Genomic DNA, 22,513 nt, shown 5'->3' with positions numbered 1-22,513 from the left:
CGTAGCGCTCGGGAGGTACCACCTTGTCTTCTCTGGGGAGGAATGGAGTTTAAAAACAAAACAGTGAAGGTGTTGAGACGAAGAACGGTCCTCTCTTTAGACACCCAGTACCGCGGTTATCCTTCAGCGCTTTGTGAGGCCCAGGTAGGAATTGGGAGTGAGGAAACACTCCACACACCCCCTTTCTGCTAGAGTGGTAGCGCCGGAAAAGGCGGGGGGAGGAGAGGGGGCGTGGCCGCGGCATTGTTCGGAAGCCTCGAGCTCGGTGCGCGCAGGAGAGAGTTCCACATCGAGGACGGTGCCTTGTTGCTAGTAGAGACCAGGCAACGGTTGTTTACCCCGCTTTCCTACAGCGTTTCCCTTCTAGAGGCACTCGGGTAAGAGAAAAGGGGAGACGGTTGCTGCTGGGAGTTCCTGCCAAAAGAATGCGAGGAACTCCCAGGAGGACTGAAGCTGTTTCCTCAGGTTCAAGTTAAAAATTAGAAAAAGGACTCCTGTGTCTTTAGAATCATAGAGTTAGAAGAGACCTCGTGGGCCATGCAGTCCAATCCCCTGCTAAGCAGCAGAAAATCGCGTTCAAAGCACCTCCGACAGATGGCCATCCAGCCTCTGCTTAGACACCTCGAAAGAAGGAGCTTCCACCACACTCTGGGTCAAGGAGTTCCACAGCTGAACAGCTCTCACAGTGAGGAAGTTCTTCCTTATGTTCAGGTGGAATCTCCTTTCCTGTAGTTTGAAGCCGTTGTTCCCTGTCTTAGTCTCCAGGGCAGCAGAAAACAAGCTTGCTCCCTCCTCCCTATGACTTCCCCTCACATATTTGTACATGGCCATCATGTCTCCTCTCAGCCTTCTCTTCTGCAGGCTAAACATGCCCAGTTTTTTAAGCCACTCCTCATAGGGCTTGTTCTCCAGACTCCTGATCGTTTTAGTCGCCCTCCTCTGGACATTTTTGGGCTTGTCAACATCTCCCTTCAATTGCGCGGCCCAGAATTGGACACAGTGTGATGTGATTCCATGTGTGGTCTGACCAAGGCGGAATAGAGGGGTAGCATGACTTCCCTGGACACTAAACTCCAATTTATGCAGGCCATAATCCCATTGGCTTTTTTGCCACCGCATCACATTATTGACTCATGTTTAACTTGTTGCCCATGAGGACTCCAAGATCTTTTTCACATGAACTTCTGTCAAGTCAGGTGTCCTCCATTCTGTATCTTTGCATTTCATTTTTTCTGCCTAAGTGGAGTATCTTGCATTTGTCCCTGTTGAACTTCATTTTTTTTAGTTTTGGCCCATCTCTCTAATCTGTTAAGATCGTTTTGAATTCTGTTCCTGTCTTCTGGAGTATTAGCTATCCCTCCCAATTTGGTGTCGTCTGCAAACTTGATGATCATGCCTTTGTGCCTTCCCTCACTTTGGTCTCCCTGGTTTATAGAGATTACAGTCTCTATATATAAACATCAAAGTTTGCATGTTGGTTGATTTGTACTTTGTGGCTTGATGGATCTGGACCCAATGTGTCACACATGACCTTCATTTATGTACTATATTTATATACCTCTCACCCCAGGAAGTTTCGAAGCGGTGTACAACATAATAATGGCAAAATTCAATGCCTAACACGTGACGAAATGAAAATCATGCGTAGTTCATGTTTGACCAGTCCATACTCTGTCTGGCCAGAGAAAAAATATGCCACGCAGATAATAATTAAAGAACAGGAACTTTTACTCTTTGAAATGCAGAGCAACATATATACAATCATGAGAACAGTTGGATTGACTCACACAAAGTCCTTTCGAGAGGGATGAAAACATAGAATTAAAACACCTAATACAAACATTAAAATCACATGATCCAAATTCGTAGACCAGGCCATTCCAATTGTCAGTTGCACTTATTCCCTATTAATTTCGTGCACTGCATTACTTTACTGGCCAAAAGCTTGGTCCCATAACCATGTCTTTACTTTTTTTCTGAAGACCAGAAGGGAGGGCGCTGATCTAACTTCACTGGGGAGAGTGTTCGAGAGCAGAGGAGCCACCACTGAGAAGGCCCTGTCTCTCGTCCCCACCAACTGCATTTGTGAATAATAATAATAATTATAATAAAACTTTATTTATATCTCGCCACCATCTCCCCTTACATGGGCTTACATGGGGCAGAGGCCCAAACAACGTAGGACAAAACATAGGCAACATAATACAAATCACACTATAAAAAGATAAAACAGTAATACAATATATCAATTAAAACAAAAATACAGGATAAAAAATTGCATTTAAAACACATAAATGGTAAAATCGTAATAGATTATTAAAAACCCTCTGGGGCTGATTAATTAATGACTATCTCCAAAGGCCTGCCGAAACATCCAAGTCTTCAGTTGAATCAGGTGGAACCGAGAGCAGAGCCTCCCCAAAAGATCTTAACCTCTTCATAGAGGTTCATAGAGGGAGATACATTTGGACAGGTAAGCTGGGCCAGAACCATTTAGGGCTTTATAGGCTAAAGCCAGCACTCTGAATGGAAATAATTTAGGGGCTTCAGCTGTAAAATCCACCCAATTTGGAGGAGGGACCTACTATAGAAGGCTTGAAGAAGGTTGTCATTTCAGACATTATCAACTTTGTTTATACCCCCCTTTCTTCCCTTGGGGACTGTGCTTACAGCACCTGGTAGTTGACTTCCATCCATTTACTCGCCATGTCTTAGTTTCTGAAATCAGACCGGATCTTGGTATATTCTTAGCAAGAGTTATTCAGAGATTTGCCTTTTTTTTCTTTAGCAAAATAATATAACTTGCCCAAAGTTGCACAGTAGGTTTCCATGGCTAAACAAGGAATACATATCCTAGTCCCCTGGTGTGTTTGTCTAAGGTTGTCAGTCACTGTAGATCTTGGTTCCTGAGCTTAAAATCAAGGTATAAATAACTATAATAGGAACAGCGACAACTGCAACTGATCCTACTATTAGAAGTTCAGGGTCTCTCCAAATTTCACTCTGTCAACCTCACTTCCTTCATTTCTATCACACCACAGTTCTTGTTCCCCACATTGAAACAACAGGCACAGGTTTCAATTGCAGACCTTCTTGGTGGCTCTGATGGGAATCAAAGATCAACAGATTCACCATAAGCTAAAGTTCGAGGCATTATTATAATTATAAATAACTCTGGCCAGATATTTCTAATTGACAGTAAATGTTATTCTTCCAGATGCCAGAAACTTCTCATTTATGTTTTCAATAACAGACAAATACAACAATCCTGCTAAAAGTTACAATTTTTTTGTCAGATGAACACACAAGTTTGCATGCATAGAACACTAGTTTGAGTTGTCCTATTTCATTTTCATAGTAGTCCCATGAAGTTGCTATCATGCCAGGAGACATTTAGTTTTCCTGATGGGCACACACTGCACTCCATGGCTGAGTAGGAACTTAAGATTGGGTTTCTTTCAACATGCAGCTTCAGCACTCTTGCTGCTACACCACAGTTGCCTAATCATGCATGCAGTTTAGGTCAAACTCAGGGGCTATATATACCATATCCAGAAAATCAGTTTGACATGCTTTGTTCACCTTGTTGGAGGTGAAATACTTATAAAGAGTGCTAGAAGCCTCTTAGTTTTGGTAGTATACCTGTTTAAAAGTGTGCGCATGAACACACACACACACGCTTGGTATAATTATTATTTTCTATCCCAAAGCAAAATAATCCAAACCACCCAACTTTCATTGAAATATGAATTCTTCTGCAAGCAAGATATGTCATATTTTGAACAAAGAATTACGGTTTTTCATAATGAACTGTAATTAGGCCTGTAACAAGCGCTGGTTTTCTTTCAAGAAAATCAGAATTTTGGGAATTAATACCTGCAAATCATACTATGAAGTCTTAAATTATTTTATTTATTATTGGACTTCATCTCATTTACAAGCAACAGCCTGGCGGCATCTTGAAAACAAACAAATGTGTAATGGAATAAACTTTCATGGGCTTTAAATTACAACATCAGGTGCATGAAGTATTATTCAGAATGTTATGTACATATGGTTGGGTAATTGTCAAAAGACGATCTGTTTTGACTGGGTTATATTGCAGTGTAGACTTATATAATCCAATTCAAAGCAGATAATGTGGATTATCTGATCTAAAAATCTGGATTATATGGCAGTATAGAAGGGGCCTGAGACACACTGACCAAATCTTTATTTGCTGTACTTAATCTGCTCTACAGTACCATAGAATCATAGAATAGAATAGTTGGAAGAGACCTCATGGGCCATCCAGTCCAACCCCCCCGCTAAGAAGCAGGAAATCGCATTCAAAGCACCCCCGACAGATGGCCATCCAGCCTCTGCTTAAAAGCCTCCAATTGCTCCTAATTGTTCCCTGTCAATAGTACTTGTGCCAAATGAAATATATTTAGGATTAGGTTTTGAAGCCAGTTTTACAAAAAGTATAAGGTACAAAACAAGGGCACTATTCAGCTAGAGGGAATTACTTTTACAACAAATTGTCTTCAGTAACAAAATAAAAGATACTTAAATGTTTTTCTGTGAAAAAAGAAAGGCTTCCTTTCAGTTTCAGATTTCTATATGATATTGAATGTTTATGTTTGTAATGTTTTCTTAGGTGTAAAATGATTATTCCTGTGAGATGCTTCACTTGTGGCAAAATAGTTGGAAACAAATGGGAAGCATATCTTGGCCTTCTGCAAGCAGAATATACAGAAGGGTAGGAACCTTTCCTTTTATATACCTGGATTTCCACAGTTGTTGTCTTAAGAATCTATTAACATTTTTGCTACATGGAAAACCAAGGTTCATTTGTCTGATACCTTTCTCCTGCGTTGGTTACTTGTTTTTTAATTTAATTTTAGAGCCATATTTTACATGGTGTTTTAGCTTTAACTCTATCTTTTGGCACCAGTGTTAAGTGCAAAGCAGCTTGGAAAATTATATAAACTACAAAGCAATCAACACCATGCAGAAGAAAAGATAAAAGTCCAAAAATTGATCCCATTCCCAAATTCACCATTAGATTAAAACAACACTGAATATATACAGTATTTTCTATCTAAAAACAAGATATATTGCTCCCGGGAAGTCTTCATTACCATTAGAATCTTTTCTAGAACATTAGTTTCCAACACTGGGTTCCCAGATGTCATTGGACTTCAATTCCATGAAGCCTCAGGCAGCATACTTAAGAATTCTAGGCATTGTAATCCAACAGTATCAGGAAATCCTAGACATATGTAGCATTTGCAACTATAACAGTGTCTCGTTTGCCTTGTTCTGCATATAGCTCATATAGGAGAAAGTATTCTTTTCCCCTGCAGCAGTTTTATATAGTGATTTTAAATAAATGTTGATAAAGGAAACTAAGAAGAAAATGCAGACTCCATTGAAATAATGAATTGTACAACTTTCATTCATTTTCTTCTACTATTCAGTTGCTAGTTCTTGGGAGGACAAAGAATATTTTTAATTTCATTTTCACATTTCTGAACTTCAAGTGCTTTCTTATAAATGAGACATACAGACAGAAATTAAACATGAAAGTCAAGCAAGGTTAGGGCTCTATAAGAACAGTCTTTCAGCATTTGTATTCAAGCATACTGTCTGCTGCTGTGGGCCATAAAATAAAAAAAATATCCTACAGTGAAAAATAAATAAATAAGGTTCTCCATCTTTTGTATTTCAGTGTAATATTCCCACAAACACAACTGTATTTGTTATCAGCAGTACAATCCTGTACCTTTCTACTCAGTTCAAACCCAGGGCTTGTTTAAACCAGCAAAAAACTCTAGCTGTAATTCAGATTATTCAACCTCAGATTCACCTTATTAGCACCACACCTACCTGTAATTGTATTTCTGTCTACATCTTAGATTCGAACAGTTTGCTCACAAGTAGACAACTGATGTATGTAATCAAGTATCTCTTTACCCCTCTTTAGACCAGTTCCCATTTTACCCACTCCTGCTGGCTATGCTTTCCCTGTCAGGTGAGTCCTTATGCTCATGCACCTGTTTCTGGCTCTAGCAATGGTGGAGTGCTCCTCACCTCCAGCTCCCTTGTAATTGGATGGCTTGTAGGGCTGCTTCAGAGCTGCTGTTGCCATTGCTGCTTTGGTACACAACCACCACCAGCATCCATCCTGTCACTCGGGAGCCAGAGGAGAATAGTGTGCTGCCACCAACTCCAGACAAGAAGCCAGAATAGGAGCCAGAGCGTGGGACATCGGCTACTGAGGGAGAGGATGGTGGCAGCGGCTGCAGTGATAGCAGCAGGTGAAATGGGAGCCGATCTAGATAAAGGGGGGAAGAAAAATGGTCTTCCATTCTCTTACTCTTGAGTTTTACTTGATTGGTATACTCAAAATTCTGAGCCCATTATATCATACAATCTTTAACTTGTTCCTCTTCTTAGTTTTTATTAAAAGTCTATGCATCTTACCAATAAAATCTTCATCCACACATAATTGCATCTCAAATTTAAATTTACTCTTTTCAAAACCATATATTTTGTCCATTTTAAAACTTTCAAACATTTGCCTCTGATAGTAACATTGAGAACTATAACTTTCTGATAGTTGTTCTTCATTTGACTTAATTCTCTATTGATCAAATTTCAAAGATCTTATTAAATAGCCCATTTCTCTTCTGATGTTGTTTCTTCCCTATAAAAGACGTCTTGCGTTGAGACCCCTAGAGGGGTTTTAGGGCATAACCTTGTATCTCTTCCATATTCTTTGTGAGGCGTGTCTCACAAAATGACCATTACAATCTACATTTGTCTTTCCTTTTTGTGCCATAAGTATCCATGCCACCCAAATCTCAGGCCATGCTCTTCCAAGCCTGATAATCTCTTGTTAGTCAACACAATCCTTTCTTTCCAACAAACCAAACAGCATGCAGAAAAGTGAAATGTCACACCTGATATTTCCCATTCTCATTTTTGTTTTGCATCTTGTAAAAACCTTACATTTGACACTTGGTTTCATATCTTGCTGTTTGAATTTGAATAGAGTTTTCTGCCATTGTTTACATAGTTTATCATTAGTCAAAAGCAGGATTGAAATAAATATACGATCTTAACAAAACTTTGTTTTTATCATTAAGATTCTTTTCTCATTTTGTATAGCATCATCTTTTTTGTGCGTTTATTGGAAATCCCGCCAACTTCTCAAATTCTGTAGTGTCTGCAGCAAAATTTTATGCTTTCCAAAAGATTTTCAAGCCCTATCACTAGATCATCCAAAAATGATTTAGTGATTAGGCTAGAAACCCCTTTGGAGAATACAAAAAATTACCGTATTTTTAAATTAATTTTAAAGCTTTAGTCGCTTTTTGGCCTTTTTGCTAATATTAGATGTTTAAAACATCTTAAATTACATCTGCATTTTCAGAACATTGAAAATGAGCCATAATGAGGTAGAAAAGTTTGATTTATTTGAAGAATATTTTCTCTGCTACTCAGCCAAAAAGTCTCCCAGACAATATAAATCATAAACCATCCCCTGAGGATCCGTCTAAAAAACATGATGCAAAAGGAGGGGAAAGGGATAACGAGGGAGGACAAAATAAGCAAACTAAGCTTCAGCTCTTATAATGATCGGTTGTAATGGGAACCATTTTAAGAGAGGAAGAGTTTGGCCACTTGGCAAGTTCAGCTAGTTTAATGTTCCTGTTGTCTCTAGTACAATTTAGTACATTCTTTTTGTGATGTTATTGTTGTTGCTCTTTATTTATAATTCATACATTATATAAATTAAGATTTGTAAATTAAATAAATTATACATTTAATATGAATATATACTGCTTACAGGAGCCCTGGTGGCGAAGTGCGTTAAAGCGCTAAGCTGCTGAACTTGCAGACCAAAAGGTCCCAGGTTCAAATCCCGGGAGCGGCTTGAGCGCCCGCTGTTAGCTCCAGCTCCTGCCAACCTAGCAGTTTGAAAACATGCAAATGTGAGTAGATCAATAGGTATCGCTCCGGCAGGAAGGTAATGGCGCTCCATGCAGTCATGCCGGCCACATTACCTTAGAGGTGTCTACGGCTTAGAAATAAAGATGAGCACCCCAGAGTCAGACATGACTGGACTTAACGTCAGGGGCAACCTTTACCTTTATATACTGCTTGTGTATATTTCATTTATAGTGCTTGGTAATTGGCTTTTCACGGCACTATTTTTGTAACAACAATTAAATGGCAGAGAAGGTTAGAAATGTGCTGCTTTCTTGACTGGCTAGACCAGTAGTGGCGAACCTATGGCATGTGTGCCAGAAGGGGCACACAACACCCTCTCTCTTGGCGGGCGAGTTGTGCTGCGCCCCCCCCCCCCCCGCCACTCGTTTGCTCACCTGCTTGCCCAGCACTCGCTCACCACCCCTCGAGTGCCCAACCTGCCCCCCCCCCCCCGTATCACCCTTTTCCCCAGACTTCATATTAGATATGTAATAACCATTGATTTTTCGCTACAGAAACAAAATTGGGGCTTATGAATCTAAATTTAGAGATTAAGTAGCATTTTAGTATAATTTGCATGATAAATGCACCTGCACGATGCATGCCTTGGGCATAAATCTGATCCTAGTTTATTACATGATTATTATTTTTTTACATTAACCAAGCGGAAAGACAAATGCATATTTGAGTTTTTCCTAACAACAAAACTTTCTATTGTTTAAATTGTGACACTTTTCAGGGCAGATCCATATGACAGGTATTGTTACAATCATTTCTTGTGGCACAAAATATGGCAGGTAGGATGAATAATCTGCTTGTCTGTGCATAAAGAATTTAAGCAGTATTTGGAATTGCTGCTTTTTACTTACATTGAGTTTCATGAAACTACCATTTGCAGTATTAGAGGAGGAAGAGGAGAAATTATTCAGCAGTACATTCAGTTTTGCTTAATAACCTCCTTGAGCTAAATATGTGCTCCTATAAGGTTTTAAAAACAGAATCAGGTATTCATAAAGATCAGTGCATGATCATTTTATTTTAAAACCTGTTCCATTGTTAAATTTTTGTTTGCATTTTTTTGGTGGTGAATGGTGCTGTGCTATTTTGTGCTAGTAAGTTCCTTGGGTTTCTGTGAAATTTTCTCATACATAGGATTGCAGGGTAACTGAAATATTTGATTACAACACTTGGAAAATTAATTTAAAAATAAGCAGCTCTTTCAGACCTTTAACAGACTTTTTAAATCATTTGAATAACGAGTGATCATACAATGTAGTGAGGAAAGAATCCTGTTTGAGAACTGAGTTCTTATGCAGGCGGACTCTAAGGTCAAGAGATACTATCTTTCATTTGTTTTTTGCCTATTTGATCTGCAAGAGACATACATCTCAAACAGAATATTAATTCCTCTAACCAGTCATGAAAATTGAAACTTAATTCTTCTCATATATACCATTTTGGCAGAAATCATGAGCAGAATTCTTAGATATGAGATTTATTCTTTTCTTACATGTCAAAATGGGCTTTAATAAATGTTCAAAACTTTAGGGTTTTAAAAAAATGTCATCAGCTCAAGTAGGCCAGCAACCTAACCATATAAATTCTAGCTAATTATTCCCAGTTGAAATCCAGGGGACATAAGTGAATGGAATTCTGACCTAAAAAGCCAGGACTGAAATGTGAGAACCTGCTTCTGTCAGGTATAGGTTGAATAACAAGGACATGGAAATGACAGTGTCCAGATCAGAGAACCTCTCCAAAATCAGTACCCAATCTTACATACTGCTCTCCAGTAATTCTACTGCATGCTATAGAGCAGGTATGAGGAAAGTGCAATCCACAGAACTACGTACTTTTGTAGTCCCCAGGATGAAATAATAATTCAGAAATAACTGAAACATTGCCCAATAATGTCTCCTCAGATATGTGAGACAGTTTTGGCATATTCCCCATCCCCAGGTCATTTTCAAAAGAGGAAATACCTTTTTTCAACTTATTGACAAAATTCCATTCCTCAGGCTAAAACGGCCCAAATGGAAAAAAAAAAATAGGGATAGCCATCAATTCTCCTTAGAAGCCACTTGGAGGGAAAATATTTTTTAAATGGCTTAGGATATACTCCTCCAAGATCTTTGTGGAGCCAATGCAACATCCTTTGTTGTTGCTATTTGCTGCCAAATCAATTTTCTCTTATGGTGGTCCTACTGCTTTCCACATTACACATTATGCATCTGCTCCACTGGATCATGTAATTGCATGATATGTCCAAAGTATGTGAGCCTGAGTTTAGATGAGAGCTCAGACCTGATTTCTTTAATACCCACTAATTTGTCTTTTTAGCAATTCATATCTGTGGAACTTCTCCAACACCACATTTCAGATGAATTTATTTTCACTGTGTCATATTTCTTCACTGTCCATGTTGCACAGCCACATACAGAAATCAGAAATATTATAGCATAGATGGTTCTAGTTTCTGTGTCTTTCAATATATGTTTTACTTAGGGATCTTAGTTAGTTCCTCCCCGTATGCCTTTCTAAGTCTTAGTCTCCTTCTGATTTCTTGACTTCTCAATTTCGATTAATGACTGAGTCAAAGTATAGAAAATCTTTTAACCATTTCAATATCTTAATTACTCACTTTAAAGTTATGTAAATAATATGTAGTAATTACTTTGATTCTGTTAAAGCTGATATGTAACCCCACTTTTGCACTTTCTTCTTCAGTTTCATCAGTATTGATCAAAGTGTCATCACATATCATACATTTATTGAGCCCCCAGATGGCGTAGTGGACTAAGTGACTTGAAGGTTGGGTTGCTGACCTGAAAGCTGCCAGGTTCGAATCCCACCTGGGGAGAGTGTGGATGAGCTCCCTCTATCAGCTCCAGCTCCATGCGGGGACATGAGAGAAGCCTCCCACAAGGATGGTAAAAACATCAAAACATCCAGGCGTCCCCTGCGCAACGTCCTTGCAGACGTCCAATTCTCTCACTCCAGAAGCAACTCCGGTTGCTCGTGACACGAAAAAATAATAATAATAATAATACATTTATTAATGTTCCTTCTTTCAGTTTTTACTCTGATTTCCTCTGAGTCTACTCCTGCTTTCCATGTGATATGTTCTGCATATAAATTAAACAGATTGGGTGATAAAATGCAGCTTTATCTGACTCCTTTCACAATTTAATCCTGCTATTGTGCCCTGATGGTGGTCTCTCATCCAGAATATAGGTTCTACATCGGGAAAATAAGATATTGTAGCATTTCGTTTCTTTTAGAGTGAAACATTTCCCATAATCTACACAGTCAAAAGCTTTACAGTAATCTATGGAGTACAGATTGATTTTCTCCTGAAATAATCTGGTTCATCAAATTATTCAGCATATGTTTGCAGTATGTTTCCTAGTGCCTCTTTCTTTACTGAACCCAGTTTGGACAATTGGCATTTCGCTTTTCGTATATTATAAAAGCTTTTCTTACAAATCTTGGCATCACTTTATTAGGGAGAATAATGAAATAGTTCATTAGGTACTAGTATCCTTGGTCTTATTTCAACTCTGTTATCCATATTAGTTGGCAACCTCCTAACTCACATTAATGCCCACCTTTGCACTAGAGTGAACAAGAAGCAGACTGCAATGTGGCACCAGGAATGTAAGAGCAAGCTACAGCAGCAAGAATTGATTAAGAACCATTCCAGTTATGCCTGGTTTAACCCCTTGAGGAATACATTAATGAACATATCTGTACTATAGGGACAAAGTAATAGAGAGGTAATTTTTCCCCAACTACCTTGGGGGAAAATTATGTCCCTTTTACATGCATACTATCAAGCCAAGAGCAAATATACTTAGCTGTTGTCCTGGATGCACATGCACTTAGCTGTAATATAAATATTAGAGAGCATAACTTTTTCAAGAAGAGCCAAAAAATATTTTAGAGCAGAAACTACTCTTGTTGTATACAACCAAATATAATTATGCTAGGCAATGGTTTCAGTTGTTAGACTGAATAACCCGCAATCTCTGATCTGTCGGGAAAACAGAGATTTGCCAGTGCATAAAACAGCAGGGCTTTAGAAGTGTTTTCTTTTTCAGTGCCCAAAAATACTCTCTAATAAAACAACTTGTTTCATACCATGCAGTCAAGAAATAAGAATTAAGTAGACTTCAGTGGAAATAACATATTTGGTTTACTCACAACTTTCATGTGATCAGCAGATACAGGTACAAAAACTTAATTAGTCCAGTTTCAAATATGTTTGGGTCGTTCCCTGTGCCAATCAGCCAGGGCATCTCTCTTGTAACAAAACAGCTATCAACAGGTCACATAGTCAAAAGGAGGGAGAGATAGCATGTGGTCTGCAGCCCCCTTTGTAACTTCTCAGAAACCATAGAGTAAAGGAAGCTGCAAACTAGAATATGAATACAGGAAACAGTAAGCAACAAGATCATACTAACATTACTAGAGAAGGCTTGGTGAAGGTTGTCATTTCAAACAGTAAAAGCCTCTCTGTGCATGCATGCATTCACCCTAAATGAAATACTTTCGTTACTGGGTACTTATATTAATACTACTAAACTGTGTTGTCATTATTTCTTTTGAAATCATTTTTATGGATGTGTTTTGTCAGTTCAGTATGTCTATTCTTTCTTTTACTTCTAGATTTCTCATAAGTTGTTTTTCCTACTATTTTACATATTTATTGCTAATTCTTCCTGATCTTTTGAACTTGGTATTTGTTCTCCTTGTTCTGCTAAAACAACCCTAGGTTAAAATGTCTTAACAGTTTCCTTGTACAATAGAATGAACATCTTTATTCTGTGTTTTAGAGGTTTCTTATGGATAAACATCCATCCTCCTAATTCTCTTTTTAGCCTTATTTTCTGGTGTTCTGTTCTTGATTTGTATATCAGTTGCATATTCTTGTTCCATTTTCGGATTTCTTTGGTCTCTTCTCTATTTTTAGACTGCAATCTGCTTTGGGTCAGGGATGTGTTTGTTTTATCCTCTTCTCAGGCTATAAAATGAGATTGTATCTATTTGAAATACTGAGTTTGGAAAGTGGTTATGACTCTGTTTCATGCCTACTTTATAGAGTTTTCAAGGACTTGGGAGATCAGTTAGTCCAACCCTCTGCTACATAATAGGGTATACATGTGGGAACCTCTTTTAGCCCTACATTTAATTTCAGAAAAATCTTGGACACTGCATTCTGATATGAATGGGGCCAAAGAGAAAAAGATAGGTTCAAGCATGCCAGTATACTTTAACGTAAAGCTTTTGACAAAACCTCACGAGAAGGATTTCAACTAGGAAACTACTAAATGATAGGTCATGAGAAAAAACTATAATCTTTCGAGAAATCCTAGAGCTGGATTTTGGCCCCAGTGTTTTTCTAGATCTATATGATAGCTAATGGAAGCTATAATAAAAAAAAAAAAGTGATTGAGATTTTAAATATGTTCAAGCCATGGATGGTTAAATTCATGAATGCAAGATAAGTGACTGCAATTTATTAGCATGGTTCTTGCAACATAATCGGTTTGAGGAGAGTGGTATAGGAGAGGAGAACCTTAGGTACCTTCCACTGAATAGCCCATACTGAGTTCTCTTTCCTTCACTCCACTTCCATGTTTTTTTCTTCCTACCCTATGAGAAAGACCTTGAATTTTGTCCTTGTAGATAAGATCTGTTTTAGTGTGGTGCTGTTCTTTTAAAACTGTCCTGCTTCTGTTTGTTTTTAGTGATGCTTTGGATGCTCTGGGTCTGAAGAGATATTGCTGCCGGCGAATGCTGCTTGCCCACGTTGATCTGATTGAGAAACTCCTGAATTATGCCCCACTGGAGAAATAAATGGCAGGAGAAATGTGTGCACAAGACACGTACACATACTCACACATGGACCCAGAGTATTGCTGGAAATCCTCAAGCCGAACTTCTGGGGTTGCAAATGCAGATTGTTCTCAGTCAGGGATTTTACTTTCTGGGCACACTGCTGCTCCAGCCACTAACCTCTTCAAAGGAAATTACTGAAAGCTGAAATCCATTTACACACAGTTGGGGACTGTAGTTTTAATTAAAAGAGGGATGGAAGTTCATCAGAATCCCATGGATTTTGAGACTGGTGAATTTTTTAAAATTGTACTTTTGAGTTACTGGCAGTCGTTTTAATAACACTTTAGAATATAGTCTGCTCATGATGTTGTGATGATTGTCCTCCCTTCCACTCCTTGTCATCTTTTCCTTGTGTTACGCCACATCTTATTTGAGAAAGTGGAGAAAGTTAGCTGCATACTAACCTCTGAATTTCAGGGTTTTGCTCCTGGCATCTGTCAATGTTATGGAGAATGAGAACCTCCTCTGCAGTATTGTTCCAGCCTGTTGTATGATATGACATTATCTAAAAAAACTGGAGATTCAGCTGTGTCAAGTGCCATGGGTTGTGATGTGAAAAACTAATAATAAAAATGGAAGATGGATTTTGCTTGTTTAGAAAAATATCTCTGGATTTTAAAGGGGGGGAAGGGACATTATCAATCACATTCAATCTCGCGTGCTCACACGGAAGGAACATCCTCAAAGATAGCAGTGTATATTGCCAATGCAGTCGCCCTCCATTTCTCTCACATGTCATATTGCAAAACTGGCAGTCCATTTTCCTGAGCTGTGGTATAAACTCCAAAGGTTGAGTGCGGCTTCAGAAATTCAGAGCAGTTGAGAAAACTGCCTTCTTGTCTCTGCACTTTCCAGGAATCATTACACACATTAGTTCTTGTGCTGTGTTACTCAGAACCACATGATGAATAAGTGATAAAAATAAGTGCATGCTTTCAAGTAATATCTCCAAATATCAGCTGTTTGCTGTGGTTTAAAGCTCTGCATAATCTCAGAGCCTTGCATCTGAGAAAAGGGGTATTATCTATCATGTACACCTCACTGCTAGTGCTAGGACCAGTGGCTTTCATCTGAGTCGGGCTGGAAAATAAATTTGTAAATGAAATGGAAGCATCTGAGCCTGGTGCCGGGCCTCAGTAAAAGACTTGGTGATGCCCAAAATGTCTCCTGAATCTTCCATGTCCAAGAAAAGGGACATAAATTTGGTGCTGTAACATAATCCATGGGTATGTTACCCAAAATTATGGGATAATATTTTACTATCAATGTGATTTGGCCTCCTAATAAGTGGTTTTGGTACGTTTGTCTCTGCACAGTGCAGGTGAGGAGAAATTATAGGGAGGACCAGCTATGTGTATATGTTTAGTTACTGGTACTTCTAGCTGTGCAGAACTTCTGTTTTATAGGGGCCCACATTTGGCAAGACTCTTTTAATTGAGTTTGTTATCAATTTGCTTCTCTAAAAAAAAAAACCTGATTTCAGAACATTATTAAACTGCTAGCTGTTATTATTCTCATCAGTTCTACGAATCTTTACAAGTTAAGCTTCCTTTTTCGTTTATTGCTGGGATGTAGGAGATTGCTCTTTTTCCCAGCATTCAGCAGTTCCTCATTTAAAGTGCTCTGTTGTATTTTAAACTGCATGCTTTATCCTAATGCAAAGGGCATTAAGTGATTAATTCTGGCATTTGTGTTTCACAGTTGGTTGGAGAGCTTATGTTTTGTACGCTTGCCACATTATCTAGGAAAATGCTTGGAGAAACAATGTTCTGTTTCTGGAGTGCATCAGTTACCTTATTTGCTTTTTTGTCCATCCAAAACTACATCTTTTGGGAATCATGTGCTAACTTGTAAGTGCCAACTTAGCTGAAGCAACATGTTTCTGTTCATTGGTGTTTAGTGGATATACTAGCTATTGCTTTTTTTTATTAGTACCTACCTCTAAGATGGCTACCACTCTGACACAGCTTGTACCTCCACAAGCCAGGTGGTTTCATGTGTATATGTGTTCACGCAAACAACACAAGAGGGCACCACTGTTACAACTGCAAGCATTTTGCCTGCCACACCCATACTGAGGCTGATGAACATAAGATTCATGAGAAATAAGATGAATAGCACCACAGTAGAAAAAAAAATCCTGAAAAACGGGCAAGCAGCATAAGTACAGCAAAGGAGAGGAGAACAGAAAGAGGATGTAAGATACAACTCTACCCACAATAGTCATGAGCCACTTGTCAGATTTTACCCTCTCTGAGAGGACCCCACTGGTAGAGCACTGGCACTACATCTGCACATCAAATGGTGTTTCAGTTACACCCAGAACAAGGATCCCAATGGAATGAGCACTTTCTATTCTCATGTTGACCACAACTCTGTTATTACTCGGGCTAGTAACTTGGTTGCATGAGGTCCTGTGCACTCTGCTATCCAGTTTCTCACCAGTAGCAATCCACCTCTTGTTGCTTCTGCTTAACACTATCCTGAATCTCAAAAGGAACTATTGACAAACTGTTTGTTGAAATGATAACCTTATGGGCAACAAATTGTCACTATTTCCTTTCATTGGGTGACCCTTGGCAAATAACACTCTCTTTGTTCCAGAGGAAGTCAAAGGCAAATCTCTGAACAAATCTTGCTAGGAAGACCCTACCATAGGGTCATCATAAGTCAAAAATGTCTTGGAGACAAACCACAACAATAGAATGAAACACCTTTCTCCCAAAGCATGTATAACTACATTACGTTACCATTTTAGCTTAATAAGGGATAGCCTTATTCCTTCAGAGATATAGCTAAAGTTACCTTTCCCATTGTGGGAGGAGTGTTGCCTTACTAAATTAGAAGAGAAACCATGTTTCAGGCAAAGTCACATACTAGACCCCCACCCCCACCCCTGGCAAACACAAAATTGATTTTTTTTTTCCGTAACAGGAGCGACTTGAGAAACTGCAAGTCGCTTCTGGTGTGAGAGAATTGGCCGTTTACAAGGACATTGCCCAAGGGGCGCCCGGATGTTTGATGTTTTACTGTACTTGTGGGAGGCTTCTCTCATGTCCCTGCATGGGGAGCTGGAGCTGACAAACGGGAGCTCGCCCCACTCCCCAGATTCGAACTGCCGACCTTTTGGTCAGCAGTCCTGCTGGTACAAGGGTTTAAAACCCATTGTGCCACCAGGGCTCAACATAGTTGATGAGTGTATTTTATTCTATGGGTTAGTAATTTGAAGCATCCAGATGTGTTTTCAAAAGTATCCTACTGATTACCTACACTAGAGCATAGTATATACAGAGCATAGTACAATCCAAAAGCTGGTTCGGGGTACCCAAGGTTATCCTGTGCTATACTCTTCTTGATCATTCCCCACTACTAACTGAACATGGACTTTACATGACCTGTACAAAGACTTACTGAGGATTCTGGATGAATGGATTTTAATCTTGGACGTGCTTAAAATGTTATATAATGTGATTTTATTTTGTGATGGTATCTGTTTTATATGAATTGTTGTTTTGTAGATTGTTTTATATGAATTGTTGTTTTTTACATTGAATTTTTGCCTATTTACTGTAAGCCGCTTTGAGTCCCCTCAGAGAGAAAGGCGGGGTAAAAGTGATGTAAATAAATAAATAAATAAATAAATACTACCTCTACCTTATTTACTATAGACTAGTTAGGGTTCCTCAACATTATCTGTAGGGTTATACTGCAATACAAAATCATGTGAACCACTGCCAGGTCACATTGGCTCATAACATCTGGCTGGCTGACATATTTTAATGCTTTTTTCTTCACATTTTCAAGTTCTGGTGAATTGACTGTGTACAGTATAAAATAGCATTTTAAACTGTTACTGAATTATATGCCTGTCTCCGATACTGATTTTATCTGAACCAGTAACTTTAGTGCTAACCTAGATGTTGCAAGATGAAAACTTATTTTTCCATGTTTGTTGTCTTCCTGATGACATGCAATATAACACAGCATATTCATGGTCTACTAACATCACAATCATCATCACGTTATACTTTCCTCCAATTCACATAAATGGCTATTGGTGGCAGATGGGAAGAATACGCAATGTGATACCATAATATAGAATTGCATAGGATTGGAAAGGAAAAAAGTGATTAGCTCTGCCAGATTGTCATTCCCAAACAATTGCATAGCCATTCCAAATATGATCGAGACTCGTCTTTACATTTGCTACTGACTACTTCCACTTACTATTTCCTATAGCCATATTTGGTTTGGAATGGGCAAGCTTTGATTAGCACTAATCAAACCACAACAAACTGTTGCGTCAGAACTGTTTTGAAGGTCAGCAATAGTCAGCAACAAACTGATATTGAACCTAAATGAGAAGAAGAGAATTGACATGTGCAAGCCACTAAAGCAATGTCAGATCTAGTGCCTGTGAAGCATAGTTACTGCCATATGCAATGGGATAAAAAGGAATTGTCCATCTTCCAAAACTTTGGAGATATATTAAAAACCATATAAAGCAAGCTGTCTGAGAAAAGATCACTCAGACAAGCTGATGTGTTTGTTGGGTGTTGACATAAGCTGAGGGCAGGAATAAAGCTTTGAGTGAGCTGGGGCAAAATTGAAGTGACCTGGCAAAAGACAGATAGCTGAAAATGCGGGCAGCAAACATGTCTGAGACATCAAAAGACAGAAAGCAACAGCATTTGAAAGTGAGTCACTGTCAACAGCATCACCACTGCTATCATATACGTTTTCATTGAAGTCAATAGAACTAAACTTGTTTTATAGCAATAGGAGGAAACAGGCCTCCAGGGTGGGGAAATACACTTTTCTGTGTATGTGTGTGGGCTGGAAAATTAACACATCTAATAGTGGGCACCTGAGACCTGTGATAAATCTCTCCACGTTCAGTTATAATTCCTTGCTATTGAGAGAATTTGACCCTGTGACTTTTAAATATGTTAATAGGGATAGAAAAGTGCTTCAATTCCAGCAATTATGCACAGAAAGTAATTAGTGTGGAGGGCATGCTCTTGTTTCTTTAATGGGGAACACAAATTGTTGATTGCCGTGTGCTGCAGCTGTTTGTTCACCCACTTAGATAGGATGTCAGGATTTTAATGTGTAAACCACTAAAAAGTTGTATAAGAATATTTGCAGTGAGGATGTTATTTCAGAATACTTCAAAATGAATGTGCTTATCTTTCACAGAGTGAATGTTATCTGGTGAGTGAAAATTGTACTGTTAACTGAAATTTCAACTATGTCTTAAGAGAGGGAAAACTTATCTGTGTCTGTATCTCCCATCATTGGAGGCCTATTCATACAACCTCAAAGGGCTGCTTCACACGTTCAAGATATGTCATTCCCTTTACTGTTTCCACGCCCTTTCAGGGCAGTGGCCGATAGGAAATGAAAGCTCACGCCACATTGTGTGTATTCTACATTGTCAGGGCTCTCACACTGTCATGTGCACACAGCAGGAGGAAAAGGAGTAGAGCTCTTCCAAGTTGCAGAGACTACTGCCACCAGATATGTGTGCTGTTTTTACTGCATAGCCTTCTCATTTTTTCTGGGCTGAAGGAATGACAATCCAATGCAGAGTATGCTAAACATTCTGCCAGAATATTAGGGAAGGGACTTCAAAAGCTTTCAAGCAGCCATCTGAATAGCCCCTGTGTGTTCTGACTGGGGCCTTGGGCAAATCAATCACTCTCCGCTTCCTGTGCCTCCACCATGTTGCTGAGAAAGTGAAATAGGGCACATTGCTCTGAGCTCCCTAACTGTACTATTCCAATCATGCAAGAGTGGCTAAGATAAAATACTACATATGAATACAGGGAAGCAGTAAGTGAAACAAGAAAACCTTTTCCCAAGAAACCAGCCTTATAAAACTATAAACAGCACAGGAGGACTTTGGAACTCTTTAGTCATTTGAATTAAATAGTTGGATAGAGAGACCTACACGTGGCCTACCACCGTCCACCATCCTCACCCAGCACTTCTGTCCAGTCATGCTTATTAAAACAGGAGGGGCACAAATGAAGTGAAATGCAATATGGGCATCTGTCAGGGGTGCTTTGAATGTGATTTTCCTCCTTCTTGGCAGGGGGTTGGACTAGATAGTCTACGAGGTCTCTTCCTACTCTATGATTTTAAGGAGATGAAAAGTCCTTATTTCCCTGTATACAATTCTTTATCTTCTCCACTAGAGAACATTATTGCAACAATAGGAATGTTTCTAACAAGTTTCCAGCTTCGTTCAGGCATTAGGCAGACTTCCACCCAGGCTACTTAGTTACATGTGCATAACTAAACAGCTTTTCCTGGCTTGACCCTCCTAACCTACTACCAGCCAGCAACCACACAAAGGAGAAGGGGGAAATCCATTCTGTTGGTGATTGGAGTACAGGTTACCGTAATTGTATTTCCACCCTCTCCCTCCAGCCAACAAGACTTTTACATGGAAGCTTGACAAAGATCCTGTATCTGATAGTTACAATCTCATTTGCTGGTGGGAGTGAGAATATCCTCCAATTGCTAGCAGAACAAACCTTCTCTCTGTGTGATTCATGACTAGTAAAGCAGGCTTCAGGGGACAATTATGATCATGGCAATAAGGCTACCATCCTTACTATTTAGGGATCATGAATACAGATCAGTTATGGAGGTGTCACTCCAGTTTATGCATTCATAACTGTGATATGGAATTCCAGCCAAGGCTTTTCTTGTACCCTAAACCTTCTTCCCTCACTAAATTTTAGTGGGAGAAAGGTCTGTGCCAGTGTTTCTCAAACTCTGCTCCAGCCAACTGTTAGGAATTGTGGGAGGTGAAACCCAAAACATCTGTAGGGGCAGAGTTTGAGAAACACTGGTCTAGGCACTTATGTTTCCTACTTATAGTCCTCCCTTGATTTCCCACCATGACTTCCATAGTTTTGTCATAAAGAAGAAAACCTGTTAAGCAGGAAAATGTGGGGCAACTCTACAATGCCTTCCAATTTGTAAACCTGGAAGACCTACCATTTCCTTCTCTCAATTTCTTGAAGACGTATTTTACAGCAGAAGTAAACATTAAAGCAACAACCAACCAATTCAAAAAAATTGATTCAGCCCAAGGATACTGGTTGTCAATTTCACTCTAAAGAGATACATAAGCTGATAGCTATTTGTATACTTCAAAATAACTCTCAGAAAATTTGAGAAAGCCAAGAACCATTGAGATTATTCATGCAAGTTATATAAATAGAATATATAGCAATATATTGTTCTTTACCTCTATAACAGCCCATTCAAATTAAGGATCTAGAGCCTGAATGGCAATGCCAGGGTGTGTGCATGAGATGAAATACAGGAAATTCTTAATATACAATGGATTGTAGATAACATTTGATAAAGCCTACAGTTCTAGCTGACAACTGGGAACTTTCCATTGTATGAGTTTGCCCTTCCTGCCTTCTTTGTTATCTGATCATCTACCATATTTTTGCTGTCTCTATAAAATAATTGCTTTGCAATATGGAGATGGTGCCAGGCATCTCTTCCTCCTGGATGATAGACAATCAGTACCTTTTTCAACTAAAATTTGAATTTCTAACCATTCTCTTTCTCCTTCTGTGCTTCCGAAGCATGAATTAAAACATGCACACACATGAGAACTTATTGGCTGGAATCAAATACATTGCATTTCCAGATGAAGGGCTCTCCATGCTGGCAGTTGGAAGGCACCACACAACTATTCCCTCTGAAATGTTAAGGGTTTTTTGTGGTTATGGATAAAGAAAGAAGACAACAGTGGAAAAACAGGAAAGGCTTATGAGTGGGAAAGATCCTGTGAATCCCCTATGAAGTGCAGTGAATGAGGCAAAGTGGTGCATAATAAAAGCTCCATCTGAAACCACTCTGAACTAGTCATGCTTTACAGAATAATCCTAAAACCCAGACCTGCTGGCGGGAGATTTTTAGGATGGGGGTTAATCCATCCTCCCCAATCTCCTAGACGACCATGACAAACTGCATGAATATTCATATATAAAATAAGCAATTGGGCAAGACTGAGCAAAGGTTGCCAATCACAACTTTTAAAATGCAGGGGCAGATAAACAATAAAACATACACTTTTCTGTTGAAGAGTTAGATGGGGCCAGTCAGAGATAAAGATGCCAGCTAGAAATAGAGCAAGGGCCACTTTATTAATCAGTAACGTTAAGACCTTTAATTCACTCCTAAGCAATGTTTGAGGAAAAATGTCCAAATTGCAGAATGCAAAATGATTCCATGATATTGTATCTTTGTTGACTTTATTAGCTGTAAACAATATATATATATATATATATCAGTGCAGTGGGGGCCATAGATTTCGTTCTGTTGTGGCCCTTTAGCTCTACACATTAAGAAAAATATTTTGTTACAGCATACTTCCTCGATGCAGATACTGTTTCAATATGTTTTCTTGTATACAAGTCTGTTTGTTATGATGTTTGTAACTTTGTTCTCTTGAATAAAAAATATTTAAAAAGAAAGAGGAAGAAGTAGGAGATCTGAACAAGGACTGATGGCGATTGAGAATGTGAAGAGTGTTCAGGGAGATGTATTATTTTATTTCAGACTGAGGAGTTGTAGACTGAGTGGAAGCAGCCTGAAG

The 22,513-nt window shown here is 38.9% G+C and overlaps 1 long non-coding RNA gene across 2 annotated transcripts; it reads left to right on the top strand.

Annotated features, from left to right (window-relative positions):
* The first annotated feature begins 5 nt into the window (after positions 1 to 5).
* On the top strand, positions 6 to 14,465 carry polr2l (RNA polymerase II, I and III subunit L). Of its 2 annotated transcripts, none has more exons than XR_010004642.1 (3): positions 6 to 144; positions 4,640 to 4,741; positions 13,731 to 14,465. It is a non-coding gene; the product is annotated as an RNA polymerase II, I and III subunit L (long non-coding RNA). The 2 variants fall into 2 exon arrangements; XR_010004627.1 differs by lacking the exon at positions 6 to 144 and adding an exon at positions 222 to 377.
* Positions 14,466 to 22,513: the final 8,048 nt, after the last annotated feature.

Source organism: Anolis carolinensis, chromosome 1 (assembly GCF_035594765.1).
Source record: "Anolis carolinensis isolate JA03-04 chromosome 1, rAnoCar3.1.pri, whole genome shotgun sequence".
Classification (NCBI taxonomy): domain Eukaryota; kingdom Metazoa; phylum Chordata; class Lepidosauria; order Squamata; family Dactyloidae; genus Anolis; species Anolis carolinensis.
The sequence above is the reverse complement of the archived record's forward strand: the minus strand, read 5'-3'. Positions and strand labels throughout refer to the sequence as shown.